This window comes from Mus pahari, chromosome 1 (assembly GCF_900095145.1).
Source record: "Mus pahari chromosome 1, PAHARI_EIJ_v1.1, whole genome shotgun sequence".
Classification (NCBI taxonomy): domain Eukaryota; kingdom Metazoa; phylum Chordata; class Mammalia; order Rodentia; family Muridae; genus Mus; species Mus pahari.
Window position 1 is genome coordinate 101,749,449 of NC_034590.1, and position 12,849 is coordinate 101,762,297.

At 49.9% G+C, this 12,849-nt stretch overlaps 1 protein-coding gene across 4 annotated transcripts in view; it reads right to left on the minus strand.

The window, feature by feature from the left end:
- The window catches only part of Chst15 (carbohydrate sulfotransferase 15), a 79,737-nt gene extending 68,283 nt beyond the window's left edge, over positions 1-11,454 (minus strand). The window contains exons 1-2 of one of the 4 annotated variants that reach the window (XM_029541926.1): positions 11,307-11,454; positions 10,564-10,897 (exon numbers count right to left, since the gene is read on the minus strand). The gene's annotated coding sequence lies outside the window, so the exon portion shown is untranslated. Of the gene's footprint in view, positions 1-9,396; positions 10,111-10,563; positions 11,285-11,306 lie in introns of those variants that run through there. The other 3 variants (XM_021198917.2, XM_021198908.2, XM_029541933.1) reach the window with 3 other exon arrangements.
- Between the last annotated feature and the right edge of the window lie 1,395 nt (positions 11,455-12,849).

The following is a 12,849-nucleotide window of genomic DNA, read 5'->3' on the forward strand; positions in this document are numbered from 1 at the left end:
GAAACAGGTTATCTGCATTTAAAACAATGACAAACAGTGAGACCCACCCCATTGTGAATCAAGCCAAATATAAACACAGTTAAGAGTACCGTGTTTCCTTAGTTCAACACCTAGAACTCACGAGCTGTCCCTCCCCAGGGTCCTCACTCCCAAGCCCTACCACATCTCCTTAGGGTGAGGAGGTTAGGTAAGTCCCATGTTTGGTAGTGGGTAACATAGAACTCTGCTCCTCTAATGTTGGGCCACCTTCCCATTCACTTCCTTTTCCACGTGGTGCTCAGCATCTCAGGACTGTTAGGAAGGAAAAGCTCCCAAGCAGACTAGGAGGCATTCCTAGAAGTCCATGCCCTTTGAGAGACAGAGACGAGCAAGGAAAAATGGATCATCCTGCCTCAGGGAGTCCTCGCCCAAAGCTGTCAGCGTTCAGTGGATGGAGAAGGCAACCTCATCCAAGATAAGGTACTCCATTCCAGCTTCAATAGGAGCCAGAGGTGGGAGTCATAGATGGGGGCGGTCAAGAGCCCTGAAAGTGCCTTTCTGGGGTCCTCCCAGTTCTCCTTCATTTGCCCTTCACCCTGCACTGAGGAGGCTGCTCCATGAAGAGCCAGCTCCTGGTGTCCCAGCGGCTTGCTTCCCTCCTCTTCCCCACAGTATCTTCCAAACCAAAGAGTTGTTTTTTGTTTGTGGTTGTGTGTTGCTGCTATTTGAGATGGGGCCTCACCACACTGACTAGTCTGATCTCGAACTCCTGGCTTCAAGAAATCCACCCACCTCCTCCTCCTCCTAAGAGGATGAAACTCAGTCTTAAAGAAGTAAGGGAATGTCACCCGATTCATCAGATTTCCTCGTCACTGGATCATCACTCAACATGAGCATCACACATGCTGGATTGCCTGACAAAAGTAACCCAAGGGATGATGTATTTGGGCTCTAGGTCCATTGTGGTAGAGAAAGATATAAACAGGCAACTCCACCCAGTGTCAGGAGCTTACAGCAGGCATACCCTATTCACATCTCAGCAGCCAACTGTGAGACAAGAACCAGGACCAGAAAGACAGCCAGGCTATGGTATTCTAGACCTGTCCCTAGAGTGCCACAGCTGTCACTCAAACCTCATCTCCAAAAGTCCCACAACCTCCCCAAGCAGTGCCACCACCTGGGGACCAAGTACTCAAGCAAAGGAGTCTGTAAGAGACATTTCATACTCAAAGCATAGCATCCTGCCCTACCCTGTTCTATGTAAGTGCCTGGCCATCTCATAATGTAAAATGCATTCATTCAAACTTCAAAAGTCCCCATAGTCTTAGAGTTCTAATACTAAATTCAAACTATCTTCTACAACTCATACAATCTCTTAACCATGAGTCCCTGTAATAGCAAAAACCAGGTAACATGTCTTGAATATACAATGGTGTGGAATAAACATTCCCATTAGGGAAGAATGGCCCAAGGCAAGACCAAAACCCAGCAGGGCAAAACTAAATCGTGTAGCTTCATATCTATCCCCCTCAGGTAAGCCCACTCATAAAGTCTTGTCACCCATACCATATGTATTCTCTTTGGTTTCTAGTTTCACGCAGTACCTATAGCTTTTCTTTCTTTCTTTTATTTTATGTATATGGGTATTTTGTCTATATGTGTACCTAATACATGCCTGGTACCAGCCTGGAGCTGGAGTTACATTTGTGAGCAGCTATGTGGGTGCTGGGAATTGAACCTCGGTCCTTTGTACGGGAGCAGCCAGTGCCCTTAACCACTGAGCTTTCTCTCCAGCCCCGCCTGTAGCTTTTAACAGATGGTCCCTTTTCCTGGCATGTAGAACATCCCCAGGTCTCTGTTGCAAATTTGGCTTCATCCTCACAGCTCCACACACAGAATGTGGTCTTCCTCTACATTGCTTGTCCTTCACAATTGTTTTCTGGAACATTGGTGCAAGTCTCCATGACCCCGCAGCTCTTGACACTGGTGTGATTCTCCATGACCCCGCAGCTCTTGAGCATTTCATGTTCAAGCCAGAACAATTTGGACAAAGTCAAATTCTGCCAAAAACCTCAAAATGAAGCCTGACTCCCTTAGACCTTTGGCTCAGTGGTCCCAAGGGCCTGGATGACTGAACCTGGGAAAACTTCTGCCTAGGCAATCGTGTTAGAGGAGGGTACACTGGAGACCTTATCTTCTGGCTTTGAGACAGGGTTTCTCTGTGTTAGTGACCCTAACTGTCCTGGAACTTGATTTGCAGACCAGGGTGACCTTGAACTCACAGAGATCCACCTGCCTCTGCCTCCTCTATGCAGGGATTAGAGCAGTGTGCTACCACACCTGGATGGCTTTATTTCTTAAGTGCTTTCTTCTCTCTCTTTTTTTTTTTTTTTTTTTTTTTGTTTTGTTTTTCAAGATAGGATTTCTCTGTGTAGTGTTAGCTGTCCTGGTACTCATTCTGTAGATCAGGCTAGCCTCCAACTCAAAGATCTGCCCACCTCTGCCAACCAAGTACTGGAATTCAAGCTGTGTATCATCACCCCATCCCCAGACTCTCATCAGTGTGAAAAGGCACCTACTCAGGCAGACTCACCTCTTCTTTTGGTGATTCTTCCTAAGAGAGCATTAGTTACCCTGAGACTTTAGCTGCACACGACAGTGTTTGTTGACCATGCAACCAAGACTAAACCCTACGCTCTTGTAATGTGTGGGCATTCCCCCAGGAGACTCAAGTCTTGCTCCTTTCTCTAGCTCAGAATGACCTTCAACCATCCCTCCCCTTCTTCCCACGTTCTAGTGTGAGAGTATGTGTGCATAATCAACTACGTTCCTCTTTCTGTCCATCTGTCTTGTGTCAGTTTAATTTGTAACCCAGCCAAGAATCTAGATGTGAAGGGAAGACACTTTTCACCCTATTATGCTTTCAATCCAAGGCTGATTCAGAGGAAGTCCCAGAACTGACTGTCCCCCCACGCAGGGCAGGAAGTCTAGCCCAGTTCCCATCAGCCACTAGATTTGAACCTAGAAAACAATGTAGGCCAGAGAAACAAGCAAACATTTGACAGATCTGGGCTAGTTTCCAGAGGACGAGTGAAAAACCAAACTGTCTCAGATATGATGATGGAGAAAGTTGTCACACAGATCTGCACAGTTCAATAGCAGCCCGGCAATGGGGCCACAGGGGTAGCAACGTCATTCTCCTGGATGCTGTGCTAGAGCAGTAGTTCTCAACCTGTGGGTCACAATTCCCACCAGAGTCATGCATCAGATATCCTGCTTATCAGATATTTACATTACGATTTGGAACAATACCAAAATTACAGTTATGAAACAACAAAAATAACTTTTTGGTTGGGGGTCACCACACTATGAGGAACTGTATGATAGAGTTGCAGCATCAGGACAGTTGAGAACCACTGTCCTAGAACAATAAACAGTTCTGAAACAAAGTGCATGGTTAGAAGACACAGAGATCAACTAGGGCCACCAGCCCATGAATAGGAAACTAAACCAGAAAACAGACCTAGATGATCCCATGGGGCCTGGGCTCCAAGTCATAGCTCTGCAACTCAAAAAAGTCGGGAAGGGGCAGCAGTGTGCACTGAGACTCACCACCAGCAGCCCTGATTCATCAGGGCCACTAATTTCTTGGAGGCCCGGAGATCCCTCATGCACACAAAGCAAACATAGTCTGGTATGTATACATTTGGAAGCCTCTTTATATAAACAGGTTCACAAATTGGAGGAAAACAATCCTCTGTAGACCAATAGTCTGATTTGGGGTTTAGAAACTACAGTCTCCAAAAATACACACCAGGACATACTTTATATTTTTAATGCAAATATTTACATTCCAAACAAAGGAGACTGGAACCCTAAGACAAGCTATATGTTCCAGGCACACAAAATGCTAACGGCCCCTGGCTCTTGCCCGAGCACATGACTCCTGTTTATATTCTCGGAGCAGCAACCAAATTCCCATAGCATTCTCCCCACGATTCTCAAGTCACATTAAAAAAAGCTGTGATTGCTCTTATAATAACCCCTCAAATGTGATGCCGGGAGTCCAGGGTCATTACACCAGGCTCTTCTAGAAGGTCAACAGTGTCAACTCCTGGGTCATTGTACCAAATCCAGGATCCCTGTCTTCTGAGTATACACAAGCATCCAGGAAACCAGCTCTCGGGTGAGTCTTTGTAAATTGATGCCTGAACTTAATACATGGCAATCAGTCTCAACTAGGAGTCTCAACTAGGAGTAGGTTCCAATGACAAGAAATTGACAAAGGCCCAGACCCTCTCTTCTCTGTCAAGGGGCTCAATAGGCCAGGAAAACAGACGTTACCTAGAAAACCAGAACATAGCACACATGGAAAGGGTTCAAATCTGAGAAATACAAGAGAGTGGAACTACAGAAGGAAGGATGCTGTATGTGGCGGGGTTAAAGGGGCACATGCAAGATGGCAGCAGTGCCTGCCCAGGCTTCCTAGTGGTAGTGCTCCTAAGTGAGGGTCAGGACACAAGGAAGAATGAGCAGATACAGGGCTTCCCTTCTCAGTGGCTAGGAGACCTGAGTACAGCTAAGTCTAGGCTGGTTGGTCAGGGAACTTAGCACAAAGACAGAAATCTACCTGGTAAGAGTGTAAGCCAGTAGCAGGCACACCATATGCCAATTGTCCCAGCATAACACATAAGTTCAGCAGTATGAGACCAACCTCAGCTACATAGCAAGACAAAAAGGAGGAAGGAAGGGTCTGGGAGAACTCCACTGACAATTGAGAGACACCCCCCCCCCCAAAAAAAAAGAAAAAGAACCCTGGCTAGCAGTCAGTCATTACCACCATTCTAGTGAACTGCATTCCGCTTTAAACTCGGCCTGGAATCTAAATAGAGTCACTCTCTGGAATAACAAACCAGGTAGTCTCCCTCAGCAAATACCAACACAGAATCAATATATCACGTGCACACTTGGGCCATCCTGCCCACTGCATCCCCAAGAGAGGACAGGGACCAACCCTTTACCGTGGGCCAGACACTGTGCCCAACACTTTGCTTCCTGACAGAGGAAGCAAGCAACATATATCACCCCTTCAGTGTCTAAGCCAGGTAATATCTATACAGTCCTGGGAATACAGAAGTGAGACATAGACATTCACCGCTTGCCTTTTGATAAGCCGACACTTCTGCTGCCTACAGCAAGGAGGAAAGGACCTGTCCAGGAGGGGGAAAGCCCACTCCCGCACTCCCGATGGTGTGCAGACTTGTGGAGTTAGTCAAACGGTCTCATGGTATACCTTGCCCATCATACTGCCTCACCAGACTTGCCAACCTCAGCTTCCGATAAGAACAAAAGTCACATTTGATCTCCACCAGAAAAGTGGCTGGATGTCTGGAGTGTCCCTGAACCTGAACTTGTTCTATTTATCATAAACCACTCTACAGGCAGAGGTTGTTAGCTTAGGTGTTTAGATGGGGAAACTATGATACAATAAGTCTTGCTGCCAGGGTCATGGGAATAAGAGGGAAAACACAGCAGGAACTTGAATCAGAATCGCCATGAAGCCGAGACAGGCTCTGCCTGGGACTTAGGTGGTTTCTCTGAGTGGTTAGGGTGTTCAAGCCCTGAGCTAGGAGAATGTCTGCACTGTGGCCCTAACATTCTGACCAGAAGTGCTGGCTACTCTTGTTTGCATTGATTGAGATAATTCATAAGCAGGTAACATGCAGACACGCTCCAAAACCCATGCATCAAGGGTGCAGCCTAGCACAGCAATGGCCCTCCCTCTAACCTCTTCTACTCGGCCACGCAGGTTGGATTATGTGCTGACGGAGCCATGGGCCAGTACCCGCAGGGAAGCGTGCACAGAAAAGAATGTCTTCCTCCTAGGTGGCCGACACACTATCTTTTTTACCACAAGGAACAAAACAGCCCAGCAGGCAAATATTCCCTTTCCAGAGAAAATGTGAAACCATGGGCCCCAGAACACTGTGAGGAAAACAGAACTGAGCCCAGCCCGTATCTAATGATCTGCCCATGTTGGGGTATTTTCCAGACACCTGGGTGACTGGGCTGCCTGCTTCAGTGTTCCTACCACAAACACAGTTCTGGACAGTACCCAAGTTTTCTTTCTCTTTCTTTCTTTCTTTCTTTCTTTCTTTCTTTCTTTCTTTCTTTCTTTCTTTCTTTCTTTCTTTCTTTTTTTAATGACACCCTCTGTTTTTGAGGACCTGCCAGCCTTACAGTTCTTCAGAAATCTAAAATGAACCAAGATGAGTTCTAGAGATGTAAAAGAGGTGTCAGGAGCAGGCACCCCAGCGAGGAGCTCCCTTCCCACACCTATTCCCCTTTCAAGCTCAGAGAAGGGCTCAAGATGTGACATTCAAAGGCCAGCTAAACCAGCACTTTTTTTTTCTTGAGAGTGGCCTGGTCTCCACCTTGCTTAATATAACAGTGTCAAATAGCACCAACAGGCCTTGTTCCCTCTCTGGACAGATGAGAAGATGGTCCAGACCAGCCTCAGGAAACCTAGCTGGGACAAGGTGATATCTCTCTCTCTCTCTCTCTCTCTCTCTCTCTCTCTCTCTCTCTGTGTGTGTGTGTGTGTGTGTGTGTCTGTCTGTCTGTCTGTCTCGCTCTCTCGCTCTCTCAATGCTTTTCTCTTTTTTCTTTGCATATGCTAGGCAAGCCCTCTATCACTGTACTATATTCTCAGCCACAGCCTCAGAGTAGACTATCTTGGATGGAGGATATGATGCTCTAGGCCAGTGGTTCTCCACCATCCTAATGCTGCGACGCTTTAATGTAGTGCCCCATTTGTGGTGAGCCCCAACCATACAGTTATTTTCATTGCTACCTCATAACTGAAACTTTACTACTGTTGTGAATTGTAATGTAAATGTCTGTTTTCCAGTGGTCTTAGGCGACCCCTGTGAAAAGGTCATTTGACCTCCAAAGGAGTCACAACCCAAGGGTTGAGAAACGCTGCTCTAAGGAAGTGTACATATGAGGGGTCAGGGTAGAGGGTGCCATGCAATCTTAGGCCTCAGAGATATCTCTCCATCTTCAGTTATGAGTTCTATAAACCAAAAAAAAAAAATACCACAAAAAACAGTGCTCCCTGAGTGCATTGTCAGGCATTGTTCCTGGCACCTGGAAGGGGTTTTGCTCTTTTATAGGACACCTGGGTGACATCCTCCCCAAAGCTCCAACCTCCAAGCCACTCACCAGCCTCCCACTGTACTTTCCCAAGGCCCCTCAAAGACGTCTGTCAGCAGCATTATGTAATTCTGACTTGCACAAGTTCTGCCTCGCCCACTAATCTCATCGCTGAGCAGGGACGGCGTGCAGAGAGCTGACTCTCTGCCCCCGTGCACCTGGCCCGGGGCCACACCTAAAGGGAACACATAAATACTGTACAGAGCTACTGCATATGACAGAGAGGAGGCTCCCCTTCCCCTGGCATCCTAGCAAATTCTGTAAAGGACAGAAATTGCTTCCCACTTGTCAACCCCGAGACAGACAGACAGACGACACACACACACACACACACACACACACACACACACAACCACTTATGATCTGCACAGCCTTCTCCTTCTAGGTCCAGGCCCATCCCCACCCCAGTTCTTTCATACCTCCCTGCACATATAAATAACCAAAATGATGGGGGGTCTCCATTGCCCTTCCCTGGCCCGCTGAAAGGGGCAAGGGGATAGAAACATCTAACATGCCTAGCACAGAGCTAGCTGTGAATGTATAGGGACACAGCTAATGACAGCTGTTATCAAAAACAGCCTTGCCGCTCCATTCTCGTGTTTTAGAAAAACAGTCCCTATTGGCCCACACTGACACACCCCCTTTTTCCTGGATAAGGATAAGGCTGGATAAGCTGAGCACGCACCCGCCACCTCTATGTTCACCTCGGGGTGTGGTATCACTAGGTCCTAGTGTTTCAGAGGAGAAGCAGTCTCAGGGACCATACCAGACCCCAATACTTGAGGACAATACCACTGTGTAAGTTGAAACACCCTGTCTGTACAATCCGCCAGCTAAGAACAAACATGATCTCTTTATTCCCAGCTGGAGGACCAAACCGCCCTTTGAAGTAACTCACTATCTATGGTACCTGAGCCTCCTTACAGCCCAGAAAGACAGGTTGCTTATTCCCATCCAGTCAACAGTCACTTCTAAACCCTACGCCACTGAAGACACATCTTCTGAGTGACTGCTCAGATGACTGACACTCCCGGGCCGGCTACAACTTTTGGAAAGCATCTCCTCTGTCGCACAAATGGTCTTCAAACAACATCTCTACAAATAGGGGCCAGCTGAAGCTCCAGGAAGAGGAACAGGCACAAAGTGACAGCTGCCAACTCCAAGGGCTGCCTTTATCTGGGACTTTGTAAGAGACCCAAACCAGCATAGTGGCCATAAAGAGCGCCAGCCCAAGCTCCTCTTCTATCCCACAGTCAACCCCTCTCTTGCACTGTATCTGTATCAGTGTGGGTCTTCTTTGACATAGCAGCAAGGGGCCAGATGTGGAGCTTTGAACTGGGGAAGAGTATTCATCACCACCATCACCACCACCACCGCGCGCGCGCGCGCGCACACACACACACACACACACACACACAATCTCCAGCTTGCTCTCTCCAGGTTCAAAGCTCCCCAACTCCCAGGGCCCAACTAGTTAATCTGAGATTACACCCCAGGTCCTTCTCAAGGCCAGAATAAGCAAAGTCCACTTGGCTCTGGCTCCAACCTTTCCCTCGAGTGTAGCTTCTTCCTGATGCAAGGATTAATCTCTTGGGAATGTGGAAAGCCAGGCCCCTCTTCAGACACAGGGAGGAAAGGATGAAGATGGAAGAGTGGCAGGTAACAACACTGGATCTTTGGCTAGGACAGTGGTCCAGGTTCTGCATGCATCATAAAACAAATGATCAACCAGTCTCCTTAGCGCTGTTTCTGTCAGGAGACCCTGAAAGAGCTACCTGGGGAGCAAGACCTTGGGAGGAAGCCTGGACCCAGAGCTTCACTTCCTGTTCACCTCCGCCCTCATAGAGAAACAACAATAGCAAGCCACTTCCCCTCCAAACTCCGTCTCTTGAGATGACAAAAAGAAAAAAGGAAAATTATCCTCAGTTTTTATTTAGTTTGTGGGGGGAAGCAAACGTATTGGTCAAAAACAACCCAATTATAAGCCATTTTTATTCCCAGGCTACTTTGAACAAAACCATATGTGTGCGTTTGTGGGATCAGTCAACAGATCAACTTTGCAAAACCAGTAAATGTCATATTCTGCAGAAGGGAGTCTTGATTTTGTAATGAGACAACTGACAGGAAAAATCAGCCAGAGAACAGGGGAGTTCCAAGAAAAACTTCGGGAGAGCCTCTAGGCCCCAGTTTCCTCTGTCTCACCTTGAGTAGAGGGGAGTACAGATGTTCTCAGATGAACTTTTGGGATGATCACCCTAACCCAGGGAGTGATCCACACCGTCCAGTCAGGAACTGCAGAAGGAGGATGCTCTGAAGACCCAGTCCTCACTAACAGAGGCACTCCACTGGCCCGAAGTAGCAGTTGATAAAAGAGTAAGCAGCTCAGAGTCGCTGGTCACAAGGCTTTCCTGAACTTCATTCCTGGAAACTCCATGCCATTAACTTACTCGGCACAGTGAGAGTCCAACAGATCTATTAGGAGACTTAGGACAAGGTGTATCTCACCACCCCCAGCAGCTGGTTCCAACCAGGACAAAGCGCGCTTACTAGAGGTGCCCACGTCCAGGCTCCAGTAGCCTAGCAGTAAGCAAACCAGCCCTAGCATTGGATTGCTCGCTCTAGAGGCTCCACAGCATCGTCTGCCCTGGGGCTCAAGACAGGCAAGCAACGTGGACACTCGACCACGGTGGGGCAGTCAAACGAGGGTGCGCGGGACCTCGGAGTCCTAAACGTGAACACAAATGAGCGCAAGCCGGCCAATCGATTCGCCAGAAGAAGAAAGAAGGCGCTTCCCCCAGCTCTCCATTCATTCCCTGCACAGCCTGGCTCCCCTCGCCCTGCCGCCATCCAGGATCCCCGGGGCTCCACCCGGGCAAGTGCGCCAAGACCCGCTACCAGACACAACGCCCGCTTCCACTCCATCGGAGCACACAGCCCCATCGACTAGCACGCTACCGCCATCCCCAGCGTTGCTCCTCGCGTCCGGGCCCCTGCCTTCTGGGCTTCCCCCACCACCACCCGCCACCACCGCCCCCACGGCTTAGCTCAGAGCAGCCTCGTTCTGCTCTCTGCTCCCCAGCTGGCCGGAGACACAGCTGAGACTCCCTAGTCAGGCCGTTTTGGGGACTAGGGTACAGGGACGATGGGAAAAGCGGCGAGTAAAAAAAAGTTGAGACTGATCCCTCGGTTCCTCCCAGGCCTGTCCCCACGGTCTCTCCTCGGGAATCTTGCTCCCAAAGACGCTGACGCCTGGGTCTGTTCCCCGAGACCCACACGAGCCTTCCCACCCAGAGCGGCAGTGCGGCTAGAGCCCGGATTCCCGAGGCGGCTCCGATTGGTACCCAGAGACAGTGGCAGATGCCCACGTACCTGCCCCAGGCTACGCCTGGAAACTTCCCCTAAAGTGTGCGGGGGAGGGGCAGTGAGCACGACTAGGGGAATCCCGGTCTCCAGCTCTGCCCGTGGAGAGCTCGCTCCAGAAAATCGCCGATCTGTCTGTCCACTGGCCTTATATTCAGTCGTCCTTCCCCCTCAGTTCCTGGCCGACCCAGGGTCGCGCGAATTCTGACTCCTTGGGGCGGTTCTGCGGGACAGCTAGCCGGTGCGTGCCCCGCGGCGTGCGTCCTCCGCCGGCCTCCAGCTGTCCACAGCGCCACCACACCAGCACCCGGTCTTCTGTCTTGGAGCTCGGACCACATTCGCACTGTATAGGGAGGGGGCGTGTGAGCCCCTGCGCCGCCACCGATAGTCCTTCCCGCAGGGTCCCCAGGCGTGCTGGGCACCTAGAGCACGGCCAGGACCGCGCAGCGAAAAGGACGCCTCCTACAGGGGACCGTGCCTGGAGCGAGGAGGCCTGACCGAGGGGTGCGGGCCCAAACCTGCCAGAGCTCGGCGCGCTCCAAGTTCATTGTCTGCCTGGGCCGCCGCCGCCTCCGCGTCCGGAGCCTCGGCGCAGGGAGTGAGGCTGCACACAGCCTTGGCCGTCCGGACTCCCAGCGCCCAGTCCCGGCCAACCTGAGCGATCCCGCAGAGGGGCAGCGGAACCCAGAGCCAAACCTCCGCCCGCCGCTACTCGCCACCCCCAGCTCAGTCACCCAGCGCCCAACTTGTACCTGAAAAGCCCAAGACGATCTCGGAAGCCTCTGCAGCTCCGACTCCGCGGGAGCGCGCGCCCAGCCCCGCGCTTAGCACCCCGCACCCAGGGCGCGTCAACCTGACTCCCCGAGCGCTGGGAGGAAAAGTTTGGGAGTGACTTGCAGATGGCAAATGAAACCTCTGAACAGAACCCTCCCCCCGCCCCATGTCGCGCTGACACACATCAGCTCGAGTCTGGAATGCAAGATCAAGGCGTGCGCGCCCTGCTGAGCGGTGGGTTTGGTCCCCGCCCCCTCGCCCAGCAAGTAAATACAGTTTGTGTATTGCGGTGACTCCGACAAGACAAAACCAAAACCTGGTGTGTGTGGCAGTGACCCGGCTACCAGAAACAGTTTTAAGGAACTTGGCAGTCTAGAGACAGCCCATACATTGATATTCAAGGCCACTGACGCGGGTGGTTTCGGCGCCCTCTGTTGTATTTTTGCATCCGACGAAGGCTGTCTAGCTCTTGGATCCTGTAGGTTTGCTTCTTCTGAGAGGTAAGGTTCTACAGGACCCTGAGTGCCACTGTCTGCCGCAGTGGCCCACGGGAACTGCTTCAAGGAAAGGCTCCAGAGATCAGCTGTGGGCTGAAGATGAAATCAGTTAATGTAAAGATTAATGTAATGTTAAACTCTTAAGACTTGCTCCGGACAGTCTTTGGAGCAACAAACCCCAGACTCTGGGGAACAGGATAGAAGCCACAGTCTTTGGCCTGCCCACGTTCCTTTGGCCAGAGTCCAGCATCTTCTTTCTTGAAGCAACCTGGAAAATGCTCCCTAACTGTAAAATGCTGGCATATGTGCTAAAGGTGATTCTAGAGAATGAGAGTCCCTTTCAGTCTTGTCTGAGGTTCCCACCTCACCCCCGAAATCCTAAAGTTCTGGTTCAGCATCCAGAGTTCACAATCAGAGGATTATGACTGCAGATGGGAACCCTGGATGACAGGGGAGTTCTTGAAAACCACTGTCTAATTTCCCAACAAATACTGCCTCTTATATAAAAATCTGCAAAGAAAGATTAATGAAGCAATGAGACTGCCCTCCCAATTGGTAGACTGGATTGCTTTTCCCCCATGTAGACTTGGCTTAGTGATTTGGAGGTCTTTATTATTTTCTTAAACAAACACCTTTTTTTCTAAAAATACAATGAGCTGGTTTTTGCAGAGTTCACAATTCCCAATAGATAATGATGCCATTTTTCATGGTCTTACACACGTTGTGGCTTTGGGGCTTATTTATTAGCTCCGGAGAAAAGACTGCCTTTCAGTAAGGTTTATATATCCGAGTAATTGCACTGGGACACAGTGCAGGTTGCTGTTTAAGAGGGTGGGTTGTGCAGGCGCCTGCAAGCAAAGTCCTGGGCCAGGCAGCTGTCAGACCAGGGCATGCAGCCTGTTTAAGCAAACACAGGGAAGGTTCTTTGGAAACAGCAAGGAGGAAATCCCTTCCTGTAAGAGTGTGTGGAACATGATCCCTGGGCCACGCGTATGGGGACTTTCCAATACATGCCCCATTATGG